A 14,414-nucleotide genomic window follows, 5' to 3' on the forward strand; every position below is an offset into this window, starting at 1 on the left:
GTCCCCATTTATTTACTTTATAAATTTTATTCTACATGTCAAAGTAACATCTGCATGAAGTCCAGGACCAAATGTTTCCCAGTAGAACAATGTTCAGAGTATCACACTGCCTTCACTGGCTTTTTCTTCTCCTCATGGTGCACCTAGCTGTCAATATTATGTAAAACATGATACATCAGACCAGTTTATCTTCTTCCATGAATCAATGGTCCAGTTCTGATGTTTATGTGCCCATTATATTCATTTTTGGTTGTGGACAGTGTTCAGCAGGTACTCTGACCAGTCTGCATCTACACATCGCAAGCTATGATGCACTGTGTGGTTCAACCCCTTTCTATAACAGACAAACTTAAAGAGGCTATCTGCTATCTGACTTTCTCAATTTCTGAAAATTGCATGTGGGAAGCACAAGGTCTCTAACTTCTACTGGCAACCAGTGAAGCTCTGGTGAATTCCATACACAAGAGGCAGTGCTGGAAAATAATGGCGGCCACATAAAATATTGACACTTTGGGCCCATTATGGAAATTTCAACTTAGAGGTGTGTGGTGGCCCAGTATGGGATGGTGTGTCCCCGTACATTTCTGCTGCTGTTACGCCGAGCGCTCCGGGTCCCCGCTCCTCCCCGGAGCGCTCGCTACACTCTCGCTACTGCAGCGCTCCGGTCAGATCCACTGACCCGGTGCGCTGCAATACTGCCTCCAGCCGGGATGCGATTCGCGATGCGGGTGGCGCCCGCTCGCGATGCGCACCCCGGCTCCCGTACCTGACTCGCTCTCCGTCGGTCCTGTCCCGGCGCACGCGGCCCCGCTCCCTAGGGTGCGCGCGCGCCGGGTCTCTGCGATTTAAAGGGCCACTGCGCCGCTGATTGGCGCAGTGGTTCTAATTAGTGTGTTCACCTGTGCACTCCCTATGTATACCTCACTTCCCCTGCACTCCCTCGCCGGATCTTGTTGCCATTGTGCCAGTGAAAGCGTTTCCTTGTGTGTTCCTAGCCTGTGTTCCAGACCTCCTGCCGTTGCCCCTGACTACGATCCTTGCTGCCTGCCCCGACCTTCTGCTACATCCGACCTTGCTTCTGTCTACTCCCTTGTACCGCGCCTATCTTCAGCAGTCAGAGAGGTTGAGCCGTTGCTAGTGGATACGACCTGGTCACTACCGCCGCAGCAAGACCATCCCGCTTTGCGGCGGGCTCTGGTGAATACCAGTAGTGACTTAGAACCGGTCCACTAGCACGGTCCACGCCAATCCCTCTCTGGCACAGAGGATCCACCTCCAGCCAGCCGGCATCGTGACAGCTGCCCTGTCAGGCAGAGTCCCTCCATGTCCCCAGGGCCCCCCTACAATAACCCCTATTGAATATACATTTGTATTACTAGTGTACAATTGCTTTCAATATTATACCATGTGATTGTTACCCAGGAGGCACTAGTGACCAGGTGGCTGCCCAAGTATCTTATGGGCTCCTTGCTAAGCAACCCTATAAAACCAGGGGTGGAGCTACAATCTTTCTCTTAGCTCATTGCTATTCCTGCTGAGGTCCAGTGCACTCTTCTCAGACTGTGTATCCAGAGCATTGGAGGCCAAAAGCCTAAAGTCTGCAGCCACAAGTCAGCTCAAGTAAGCTCAAAGTCATCTTCATGTCAAGTCAGTCAAGTCATGTCTTCTATATAGTCACCATGGCCTGCACTAAAGTGTCTATACATACTGCAAGTACCAGCAAGCCTGCGAGGTCCCCCTGTGTCACTGGTCACCTCCTTGGGATATTGGCTGTACTGCATAGACTGTATCATCTATCTACCCTCAGTAATGCTACTGTTGTCCGTAACTTGGAGTCGGTGTCTTCATTACCCCCGTGCCCAGCCTAAGACCAGTGGTATTAACTTTGGGTGGTTAAGGCTAAACCACGCCCTGGCATCACAACAAGAAGGAGTTAATAACATCTGCCCCTAGAGTTATAACAGCTACCCTGCATTGCAACCCGCTAACACCACTGGTGTACTCACTTTTGCTGCCAATACATAAAACATAATAAAAAATAAGACAAAAGACATAATAAAATATAAGACAAAAGACATAATAAAATAAAAGGGGTGTGCTCACTTATGTGAAATACTCTGTGTGTATTTATATATATATATATGGGGATGGGGGCCGTTTACAGTGGGGGAGGGGCAGATGTTCGTTCTCTCTAGTGTGTCGTGCACACAAAGCTACAACTGCAAGACTGCTGGGCACTAGAGATGAGCGATTTAAAAAAAAAATGATAAGGCCGAATTGCTGAATTAAAAAATAAAAATCGTTTTGATCCGAATAAATTCTCGATTAATTTTTATTAGTAATGTATTTTAATAATGTGTTTAATAAAGTGTGTGTGTGTTTCACTTTTTTTTTCTCTATTTTTAATTTTTTTTTAGGTAGTACTGCTACTCCCAGCATGGAACAGACTGTTCTATGATGGGAGAAGTAGTACCTGTGCTAATAGACAGAGCGCCCCAGGTGTCACTCCTGACACCTGCTGCGATTTTCCTGTTTAATGTATAGATGTGGGTGGCTTTCTCGCATCTAGATAGGATGATCGCATCGGGTGTCAGGAGGGACACCTGCTGTGTAGTACCTGCATTAATAGAAAAATCGCAGCAGGTGTCACTTATGACACTCGATGCGATCATCCTGTATAATGTATAGATGCAGGCGGCTGGCTGCTCTTCCATGGTCCCACTGTTGTAAGAGTATATGTCGTATATATACCTATTATTCATATTTCCTGCAGAGAGCTGTGATTGGCTGGAACTATCTGGCCAATTACAGCTCTCTGCGGGAAATATGAATAAGTGATGTGAATTCTAAATTTTTTTTATAGTAATATATTTTAATATTGTTTTTAATAAAGTGTGTATGTTTCACTTTTTTTTCTCTATTTTAAATTTTTTTTTTAGTTAGTACTACTACTCTTAGCATGGAACAGACTGTTCCATGATGGGAGCTGTAGTACCTGTACTAATAGACAGATCAGCCCGGGTGTCACTCCTGACACCCGATGTGATTGTCCTATCTATTGCAGAGATGGAGCGGCTTTCTCCTGCGCTCACATCACTGCACTATACTCTGGCTGGCCAGTGATGTGAATGGAATTCACATCACTTATTCATATTTACCACACAGAGCTGTGATTGGCCAGATGGTTATCCTTGTTTAATGTCTTGTATATTTCAGCAGTAGTTTTAAAGGGGTACTCTGGTGGAAAACTTTTTTTTTTTAAATCAACTCTTGCCAGAAAGTTAAACAGATGTGTAAATTACTTCTCTCAAAAAAAAAAATTATCTTAATCTTTCCAGCACTTATTAGCTGCTGAATACTACAGAGGAAATTCTTTTCTTTTTGGAACACAGAGCTCTCTGCTGACATCACAAGCACAGTGCTGACATCTCTGTTCATTTTAAGAACTGTCCAGAGTAGGAGAAAATCCCCATTGCAAACATATGCTGCTCTGGTCAGTTTCTAAAATGGACAGAGATGTCAGCAGAGAGCACTGTGCTCCTGATATCAGCAGAGAGCTCTGTGTTCCAAAAAGAAAAGAATTTCCTCTGTAGTATTCAGCAGCTAACAAGTACTGGAAGGATTAAGATTTTTTAATAGAAGTAATTTACAAATCTGTTTAACTTTCTGGCACCAGATGATGTAAAAAAAAAAAAAAAGTTTTCCACCGGAGTACCCCTATAATGTTATGCAGAATGAGTTTGTAAATAATAAAACTTCCTAAATTGTTAATATTTTTTTTTTTTAAATAAAATAGGAATATTATTATTCAGCATTATGATCCCTGTTTTATTACACTGTTTATAGCAGAAGGTTTTTAACTTATGGTTGATAAGATGTGGAGTATACTTCCAAAGATCTGCATGGTATTCGAATGCCAGTCCACATTATCACTAACTTCTTCACATCTTTCAGTATCACCTGTATTTTGAGTGATTTAATTCACAACTATTCTCAAAGGGGTACTCCGGTGAAAACCTTTTTTCTTTTAAATCAACTGGTCCCAGAAACTTAAACAGATTTGTAAATTACTTCTATTAAATAATCTTAATCCTTCCTGTACTTATTAGCTACTGAATACTACAGAGGAAATACTTTTATTTTTGGAACACTGTGCTCTCTGCTGACATCACAACCACAGTGCTCTAATAATAATACCTCTTTATTTATATAGCGCTCACAGCTATTTGTAGATGTTGTCCTTAGTGGGATTTGAACCAACAACCACAGTGCTGCAAGGTAACAGTGCTAACCACTGAGCCACTGTGCTGCCCTAACTATATATTTGCTAAAATGGACAGAGATGTCAGCAGAGAGCACTGTGGTCATGATGTCATCAGAATCTCCTCTGTAGTATTCAGCAGCTAATAAGTACAGGAAGGATTAAGATTTTTTAATAGAAGTAATTTACAAATCTGTTTAACTTTATGGCATCAGTTGATTTAAAAGAAAAAAGGTTTTCACCGGAGTACCCCTTTAACTTTTCAGAACCATCATTGGATTATTTGTGTTTAATTCTACAAACTTTTCCTGATATTTACCACCAACATCAAATGTCCATTTAGAATGGAGTTGAAGCTGAAAGTATTACCTCAAGCTGTGAAATATAACAACAAAGTAGCAGACGTGTTGCTTCCCAACACTGTAGAGGGCACTGGTCATTATTCCTCAGAGAAAGTACACAACATAAACCATATTCGATAATTTCAGTTCTACAATTTGCTGTGTTTTTCAACTTCTGAACAAACAGAAATAGAGGAGATGCTTTCCCATAGAGAAGTTATTATCACCATCTGAAGTTTCGGTTAATGGCACACAGCACTCAATCCTTTTAGATGTTCATGCACAGGCGGTAGATGCAGAGCTATAACTCATGGGAGAAAGGTAGGAGAAATAACTTCTCTCTGGTGAATTATACGGCTGCAGAGAAATTTCTGTTCACATTTATAATTTCGTATAGTACGGGCCATATCCTGGGGTGACAAAAAGCATTAAATGTGGCAACCCTCCCCACGTACTTTGTAGCAGTACTTTGTAGCATAATGATTTTAAACATCATAAGTTGCTTTTGGGTTTTTAATTTAACACCCTTTCTCTTATGTATACATTTAGGATTTCATGCATATGAAAAGAATACACAAATATATGAATGTGAAAGGGTTAACCACTACTGCATTTCTGCTAGGTAATACTGCTAGGCAAATAAGACTAAACACATTTGCATGATAGTATACTATATCTATCTATCTATCTATCTATCCTAAGTGCCCACTAGCACCCACTGACCACTAAATAAAAACAACATAGTTGCTACAACAACTCTACAACAACAAATCAGGCTTAACATAAAATACAGTGATCCCTCAACATACGATGGTAATCCGTTCCAAATGGACCATCGTTTGTTGAACCCAACGCATGTTGAGGGATCCATGCAATGTAAAGTATAGGAAACAACCTGCGGACCTCCAGATGTTGCAAAACTACAACACCCAGCATGCTCGGACAGCCGTTGGCTGTCCGGGCATGCAGGGTGTTGTAGTTTTGCAACATCTGGAGGTCCGCAGGTTGAAGACCACTGTTAGAGGAAGTTTTACTCACGTGTCCCCGCCGCTCCGGACCGTCACCGCTCGTCACCGCTGCCCGGGATGTCGCCGTCCATTGCTGTCGCCGCGTCCCCGACGCTCCGGCAAGGCCTCTGCTTCCCCACCATCCGCACGCTCCGTCGCCACCATCACGTCGCTACGCACGCCGCTCCTATTGGATGACGGGACGGCGTGCGCAGCGACGCGTTGACGTCGATGGAGAGTGCCGACGATGCAGGGAATCACGAAGAGGAAGCGCCGGAGCCCCGAGGGCAGGTAAGAGAGACATCACTGGAGCTCACGGGGCAGCGTAAACGGCTATCCGGTGGCAGCTGAAGCAGTCTGCGCTGCCGGATAGCCGTTTATGCGATGGCCCCGACATAAAAAAGCATTGTATGTTGATGCTGCCTTCAACATGCGATGACCTCTGAGAGGCCATCGCATGTTGAAATTATCGTATGTCGGGGCCATCGTAGGTCGAAGGGTCACTGTATGTAAATACAATATCTAAAGTGCATTAATAAGGTAGGATACAATAGCAAAACATCAATGTATTCACTTTCATGCATCTATGTTCCTCACATGACCAGAGGTTTTTATACACTATGGGGGGAATTTATCATTGTTGGTGTAGGGTAAATCATTTTTGTCCCCCTTTATTATGTGTGGTGCTAATGTATGCGTGCGCCAAACTTATTAAATGATGGCAGAACATTTAATACATTTTGCGCAGATACATTTTCTGTAATGTCACTTTAGTACATTATTTTCTATGAATTACTTGTTGCACAACATTTTGTGACTGAGGTGTTTGCAGAGAAGTTTGCATAAAAATTTGTGACATTTTTTTAAAAATCACACTTGATAAATCCCCAACCACTTTAAAAATGTAACTATACCACACAACATTCAAGTTGTTTGCTTAAATGAGTCGAAATCCATTGTGCAAATATTTTGCAGCTTTTTAACACATTGCACAAAAATTGCTACTTTTAACTCTCAAAAAAAAAAAAATTATGTAAAACCAATAATACATTTACCATATAAAGAGATAAGAAAGCCTACTTAACTTCCTTTTGGAAAATTCCCTAAAATGTATTTGTTTCGAATTGAACTTGATGACCAGATTTGACTCGTGGCAAAATGTCTCTGCTTCGATATGCTGAGTGGCTAGGCGTAGTGAATGTAGTGAGTTTATTGCCACTTATCTTTTGTCAGCCACATTCGCTGGACCTGGCTTAGCATTGCCTATAGCCCAACGAATGGTAAATTAGTGTCAAGACATACATACTTCTTGTCCCTTCACATGCCTTTCTTGGCTCTCCATGCTGTTCGTTTGGAGTACCATAGAAAGTATATACAAGAGCAGGGATTTCCATCAAGAGTAGGAGTTCCTGCTTCAGTACACTCACTGAGCAGTAAGACATACAATTTATGCCTTGTTACTTAGTTCATATTGACTAACCCAGGGGCTCTGCTCTGTCGTGAATAAGTAGTGCTGCATACAGAATTGCCACTTACCTGCAGATTGACCAACACGTTCACTGGCGCCATGCTCTGCACCTGACCCAGCAAATGTGAACTGAGTGAGAAGGAATACAGTGAACGCCTAAATTATCAGTGTTTAGGTTTTTTATAATGTTAATGTAGCGTGTGTTTTTTTTTCTATAATGTTAGCGTATTCTGGCCAAAATATCTACTAATACCTCACGTTTATTATATGGTGGCGTGTGTATGTGTGTATATATGTATATTATATATTGAAATGTTGTCTGGCCTGGTGATGCTGGGGAAGTCTGGGGTGTCAGTACTTTGTGGGGAGAACATATAAGATGTTGGGCAGCCCGTCTGATGGAATAGTATGGGCGTCACTAATAGGTTGTAAGGCAGCACGGTACACTACACGCTATCAAGTAACTTGCACCCTGTGTATGCATTATCTGTGTACAACTATAATACTAAGCAGCTACCCCCCTCATGAATAGTAGGCATGTGAGCGGTTGTTCAACAGTAATTTGAACCTGTGCAAACCTCCCCTGTGGCTGATCTACATCATAATGGCAATAGGTGTCTAACCTGTTCTTGTCTCAGTAACCAGTAAGTGTGGCCTTTTTTTCTGTGATTTTTTGAGTGATTTTTGTCCCATTTTTCTGCGATTTTTTTCTTTAATGTCAGTGTACAGGAACAGTTACACGTTACTTGCTGAAAACAAATGAATTCACTCAACTTTAATGATTAGAAACAATAAAGGTTCCTGCAAGCGGGGATCTTAAAAAAAATTGATACAGAGCGTGCTTTGGAAAGTTGAAATACTATTTCTTATACAAGGAAAACATTTACTTGTTGATACTAAAATACCTCTTTAACATGATCAGGAAGCCACTTAGGTTTCTCTACGACTCAGAACTGCTTATAAATAGGACAAACTTGGTGTCACCTGGCTGTAGTTTTATTACTAATATCAAAGTGTGACACCCATTGTGAATGCCTTTATACAGCACTTTCCTCTTCAGAGGTATGGGAACTAAATCATATTCCTACCTAAGCAGCAAGACATTTGTGACCTAATGTTTTATCACATTACTATCCATTGTTTTGTTGACATTGAGAACATTTGTATAAATTATTACCATAACATTATTGCTTGTCTGATAACATGTTTTGTTGTATACCTATAATGTTAAATATTTAAACCTATCAGAATCAAAACAAGACCTATTTGTCTTATTTCATAATGTCTTCATATCCATTTGGGAAATTCACAATGACCCTAGATGCATGAAGCATTTTTCACTTCCATTGATCTAGTTGCAGTAATGGAGCTGCTGGCACTGCAGATTGTGTTGGATTTGAAGCTTGTTTTCTAATCCTGTAATAAAAGCTGACCAACACAGCTTTGGTGACTGTCATTACCTTGTATGTAACAAAATAGATTTTCCATTTACTCAATGCTTCTTGGTATTCCACTGCTGTCATTCTCACACATTATAACATTCTCTAAGAAAGTATTTAAATGTAACTTGTAAAATTCTGGTAAATATTTAAATTACACATTAAAATGGGTTTATTTTTTTATTCAACACATTAATTCATTTCTTATCTTCAAAGGAAATGTACAATTAGACACAGGGAATGTAAGTAAATATAAGACATGTCCTGGCAATAGGGGTTTTCAATGGTTATATTATAGTTCTTTGTTGGATCATTTAAAACAAAAGATATAGGGGGGGGAGATTTATCAAAAAAGTTGCTGAGTTGCCCATAGCAACCAATCAGATCGCTTCTTTCATTTTTCAGAGGTCTTTTCAGAAATGAAAGAAGAGATGTGATTGGTTGCTATGGGCAACTCAACAACGTTTCCTCTAGACAGGTTTTGATTAATCTCCCCTTATAGTATATAAATATGCTCCTGTACATAGACATTATTGTTGCATATTTGTTATGGTCCCCTCTGGTGTGCCTCTCAGCATGTCTAACTAAAGTGTCTTATGCTGGTAGTCACATACTCTATGCTCAGAAGTATGTGACTACCAATAAAAATCAATGCACTAGAAGATACATTATCTCACCAAAGCTGAATACAGGAAGTAAATGCCCAAGAAGGGAACCAAAGACCACAATGCTTCTATACAGAGAAGCATTCACAAAATAATTCCAATGTTTCCAGTTCTCTTACAGAGTAGCCTGATATTTATTTTAGGCAATCACCTTAAAGCAGAAAGAAGCCACAGAGAAAAAATTTTACACAAATATAGTGTTTGAGGCGGGGATGGCCCTGTCCCTTCAGCATCATAGGCCTTAAAAAACGTTCCTAAATTTAAGAAGAGCCTGGCCACATGGTCTTTACAAGTGGTCATTGAAATAGCATATTTGTTGATTTGTTGTCCATCACAATCTAGAAATTTAGAATGAAACTACTTCACATTTTTGTAAATACTTTATTTTATCTTTTCATGTAACAACATGGAAGAAATGGCACTGCCTGTATAAATGTTTAATTTTGCTATCTGATCTGAGTCCGCTCCCGTTCTATAACACAGGGCCACAGCAGGTCATAGCGGGTCGGGCACGGCCTCTAACAACGGCCAGGACCCGTGGCTAATAGCGCGCAGCAATGATTGTGGTGCCGCGCTCTATTAACCCTTTATACGCAGCATTCAAAGTTGATCGCCGCGTCTAAAGTGAAACTAAAACGCTGCTGGTTAGCTCAGGGGGCTGTTCGGGACTGCCGTGAAGAAAATGTCCGATCGACTGCTCAGTGCCTGAGATCCAGTCATGAGCAGTCAAGCGGCAGAATGTAAAAGATCAGTGTGTGCAGTGTTATAGCCCCCTATGGGAGCTATAACATTGCAAAAAAAAAGAAGTGAATACAGATCATTTAACCTCTTCCCTAATAAAAGTTTGAATCACCCCCCATTTTCCCATTTAAAAAAAAATGGCATAAAGTTAGCCTCCCAAATTTGCTGAAATGTTATTGAATCCATTTTTCCTTCTACTCGTGAGATGTTCCCTGTGCCACTGGCTGCAATACAACCCCAAAGCATGATTGATCCACCCCCATGCTTAACAGTTGGACAGAGGTTCTTTTCATAAAATTTTGTTCCACTTCTTCTCCAAACGTACCTTTACTCATTCCGACCAAAAAGTTCAATTTTAACCTCATCGGTCCACAGAACTTGTTTCCAAAATGCATCAGGCTTGTCTATATGTTCATTTGCAAAGTTCAAATGCTGATTTTTGTGGTGAGGACATAGAAGAGGTTTTCTTCTGATGACTCTTCCATGAAGACCATATTTGTACAAGTATCTCCTTATAGTGGAATAGTGTACCACAACTCCAGTGTCTGCCAGATCTTTCTGGAGGGATTGTGCAGTCAAACGTGGGTTTTGAATTGTTTTTCTCACAATCCTGCGAGCTGTTCTTTCGGATATTTTTCTTGGTCTTCCAGATCTTGCTTTAACTTCCACTGTTCCCGATGACTGCCATTTCTTAACTACATTCCGAACAGAGGATAGTGACATCTGAAAACTTTTTCTATCTTCTTATAGCCTTCACCAGCTTTGTGAGCGTCAAATATTTTCAGTTTCAGATTTCTAGACAACTGCTTAGAAGAACCCATGGTGCTGATTGTTGGAGCAAGGTCAGATGAGTCTGGGCATTTAAAACCTTTGAGATTGACATCACCTGGTCTTCCCAGATGATGATTGAGAACAATCCATGACTCTGGCAGGTCTCAGCTTTGCAAAGGGGGCAGTGCATGCTATAAATTCTGCAGGGTGCCCAAACTTTTGCAGACACCATTTTTTTGTTTTCTGTTATTTTGAAAGTGGGGTGCCCAAACTTTTGATCCCCACTGTATGCATGCATCTTTCATTATACGGCTACTGAAGAAAAGGCCCTTGAAACGAGTCTAGCCCTTTTCAGCCATCAGACCCCTACCCACATCCCATATGTGAACTGTTCTCAACCCTACCACGAGGACACTACCATGATCCATTCTCTGCTGAACCACGTCCAATACTCAATATATTGGAATGCATTTTGGCCATCTACACATCTCTTCAATACGATACAAGCTAAGCAACCCTTGCTCCATGAATTCTTCCAGCTCATGCAGCTACATCAGAAGTCTGCCAGCTGTGCTGCCGACGCGACTTCCCAGTGATCATCTCTCACTTTGAACTCACCTCTGAAACCACTTACCCGGTTACCGTGCAGCGGGCACACATCATCTTGTCTTGCTGACAATCCGCCCTGTACCAACAAGCCGGCCGGAGGCTGGAGCCGTGCTCTGAGGTCTGAGCTCTATATTGCATACATCTCCCCGTATCGGGGGAGCGGTGCTGTGCACCACAGTGCTATTTATGTGACTATTATTCATATTGACTGTGTTATTTTGCCACTTAACACTATTAAAGGTGGTTTACAGCATATGGACACTTTATTATAACGGCATATGGACACTTTACTCTGATGTTACCATTGGAAAAACAGTATTGAGTTGGTCACATTCCATTTTATTTTATTTTTATTTGTGCTATTGATTTTTTGAGTCTGTCTCAAGGGCCCTGCAACAGTTCTCATATTGCATATATATTATATATAATTCAATTTTAAAATATTTTTATGCATTTATTCTGATTATTCATATTGGACTACTAATTCTATCTACTATTTTTCAACCCTATATTCTCACATCTCATATACCTTTGAGGCACTGGTGTGAATTATATATTTTTGTATCATTTCATCTTTTAGTATATTGTAGGCCTATTGGGGTTGTATGTAACACCAGCTACCTTGGGTATGTCTTTCACCACAGTGAGCTACACTATTCCTTTTTTTTTAATCTTTTTTTTTGTCCAAAGTCATAAATAAGAATTGCCCCTATCCCCCTTGTGCCAAAGGTAGGAGAACATGTTACACTGTGGAACAACTGTAGGCCACTCTCCCTATTACACATTGACCCAGAAGGATATGTTAAGTTTCTAGCAAACAGAATTCAAACTATTTTACTAGAACTTATAACCCAGAACAAGGAAAAAATGTTATGAAAAGTATGCTTTTATCAGACTTTAAAATATCAAACAGTAGAGGACAAGGGAGTCTTCTGTCCCCTTTATTATTAATCCTCTCCTTGGAAACCATAGAGCAAAGAGTCAAATAAAAGAAAGGAATAACAGGCCTCAGATGTGATACTGTAAATCAGTAACATACGTAGATCATATTCTTTTTAAACTATCACACTCCAATAAATCAATCCCAATCCTCTTACAAGACCACTTAGCAAGCTCTCAGATTTTCAAAATAGAAACCTACATTTGAATACAAAATGGAAACTCAAAATTTTCTTTTAAAAACACAACTACAAACATCACATACCTGAGCAATAAAAATATCAAATTCGTATACAGACGTATACAAACCACTTCTGAATAATTGGTCATAGATCTAAAAAAATGGAGTGACTGAAAATTCTGTGGTTTAGAAAAAAACAACATTACTAAAATGATGACATTTCTATTTCTCCAAATACTCCATATTGATATTCCCCCTCCCCTCATTTTTGACATATGTCCGGCATCCGGCATAGGTGAACTCAGCCTAGATTTGAACACAACTGATGCCATAACTGATGGCAACGTGCATCAGTTGTCATCAGTTGAATGGCATCCGGTGTCCATTGTTTCTGGTCGCTAGAAAGAGGAACGCAGCAAGTGTTTCCAACCATCCGGCATAAAAATTGAGACACTGGATTATTGTAAACTTTCCCATTCCAATTAATGGGATCAGTTCTAGCATCAGTTTCTCTCCGGTGCACACCAGAGGGAAACTATTACGGACGCCAGACATATGTGAACCCAACCTTACTGCTGCACACCTCTCATCGAAGTCAATTAAAGTGTACCTGTCGTTAACAAAAACTTTTGATACAATTTAGATAATACTATATGTATATTTACAATCTACATTGATTAAAAATGTTGTATATTTTTGGTTGAAAAAATGCTGTCCCTGCAGCTATGGCATATTAGTGCTTCTGTGTGTGGTGCAAGATTGGACCTCAGGGTGGTTAGATGTATCATCACTTTGTGACGCCAGGGTACAGTTAACTTACATGCTCCGAGGTTAGGACAGCTGATCCTGGGCCAGGCGCGGGATAATAAATACACCTATGCCAGGTTACGGATAACTGTCTTTACTGAGGCAGGAGTAGATTTTACAATCCTCACAGCGCAGATTAGAGTAAAGAAGATGCATAGTAACCCTTGGGAGCCCTGTAGACTGTAGTATTGTACTTGGGATTTTAGATTAATGCTGAGGCCTCCCACGCTGACTAGGGTTATGATAGTGTCCAATTAACGCTAGACTGCCAGGGTATGAACTATCACTGTGTGGCCTGTCGACTCACCGGGTACTATGCTCACACTCACACTCACAGCTCACACAGAGCTCTCCACACACTAAAACTCTCACTGAACTGAATAGCTCCTCCCCCCTACACTACATTTTGCCTAGCTAGGGGGGCCTCCCATTGGGCAAACAGGGTCACATGGGTATTCTGCATCATACATCCTTACAGATATCCTGTACATTTCTTTCAGGTACATTGCAAAACAATATAAATTAATGGGCTAAAAACTTTAATGAATATTAAAGCATCACCTGAGCAGCAGAGCCTAACGCAGGCACCTGAAGCAATGCCTATCAGACAGGACACACTCTGGTACTGGGACACCACATTGCCTGTGTGTATCTATGAGCAGTCCAAATACAGGAAGTGAGGATGGGACAAGTAGGGTTCTGTGCATGCTCCTGCCTTGTCAATCATCCTGATGTGTGAGCCAGGAGTGTGTCACAGAGCCTCAGTGCACAGAGCCCTGCTTGTCCTCAGTGCACAGAGCCCTGCTTGTCCTCAGTGCACAGAGACCTGCTTGTCCTCAGTCCACAGAGCCCTGCTTGTCCTCAGTCCACAGAGTCCTGCTTGTCCTCTGTCCAAAGAGCCCTGTTTGTTCTCACTGCACAGAGCCCTGCTTTTCCGTAGTGCTCAGAGTCCTGCTTGTCCTCAGTGCACAAAGCCCTGCTTGTCCTCAGTGTACAGAGCCCTGCTTGTACTCAGTGTACAGAGCCCTGCTTGTCCTCAGTGTACAGAGCCCTGCCTGTCCTCAGTGTAAAGAGCCCTGCTTGTCCTCAGTGTACAGAGCCCTGCTTGTCCTCAGTGTACAGAGCCCTGCCTGTCCTCAGTGTAAAGAGCCCTGCTTGTCCTCAGTGTACAGAGCCCTGCTTGTA

This window comes from Hyla sarda, chromosome 1 (genome assembly GCF_029499605.1).
Source record: "Hyla sarda isolate aHylSar1 chromosome 1, aHylSar1.hap1, whole genome shotgun sequence".
Classification (NCBI taxonomy): Eukaryota; Metazoa; Chordata; class Amphibia; order Anura; family Hylidae; genus Hyla; species Hyla sarda.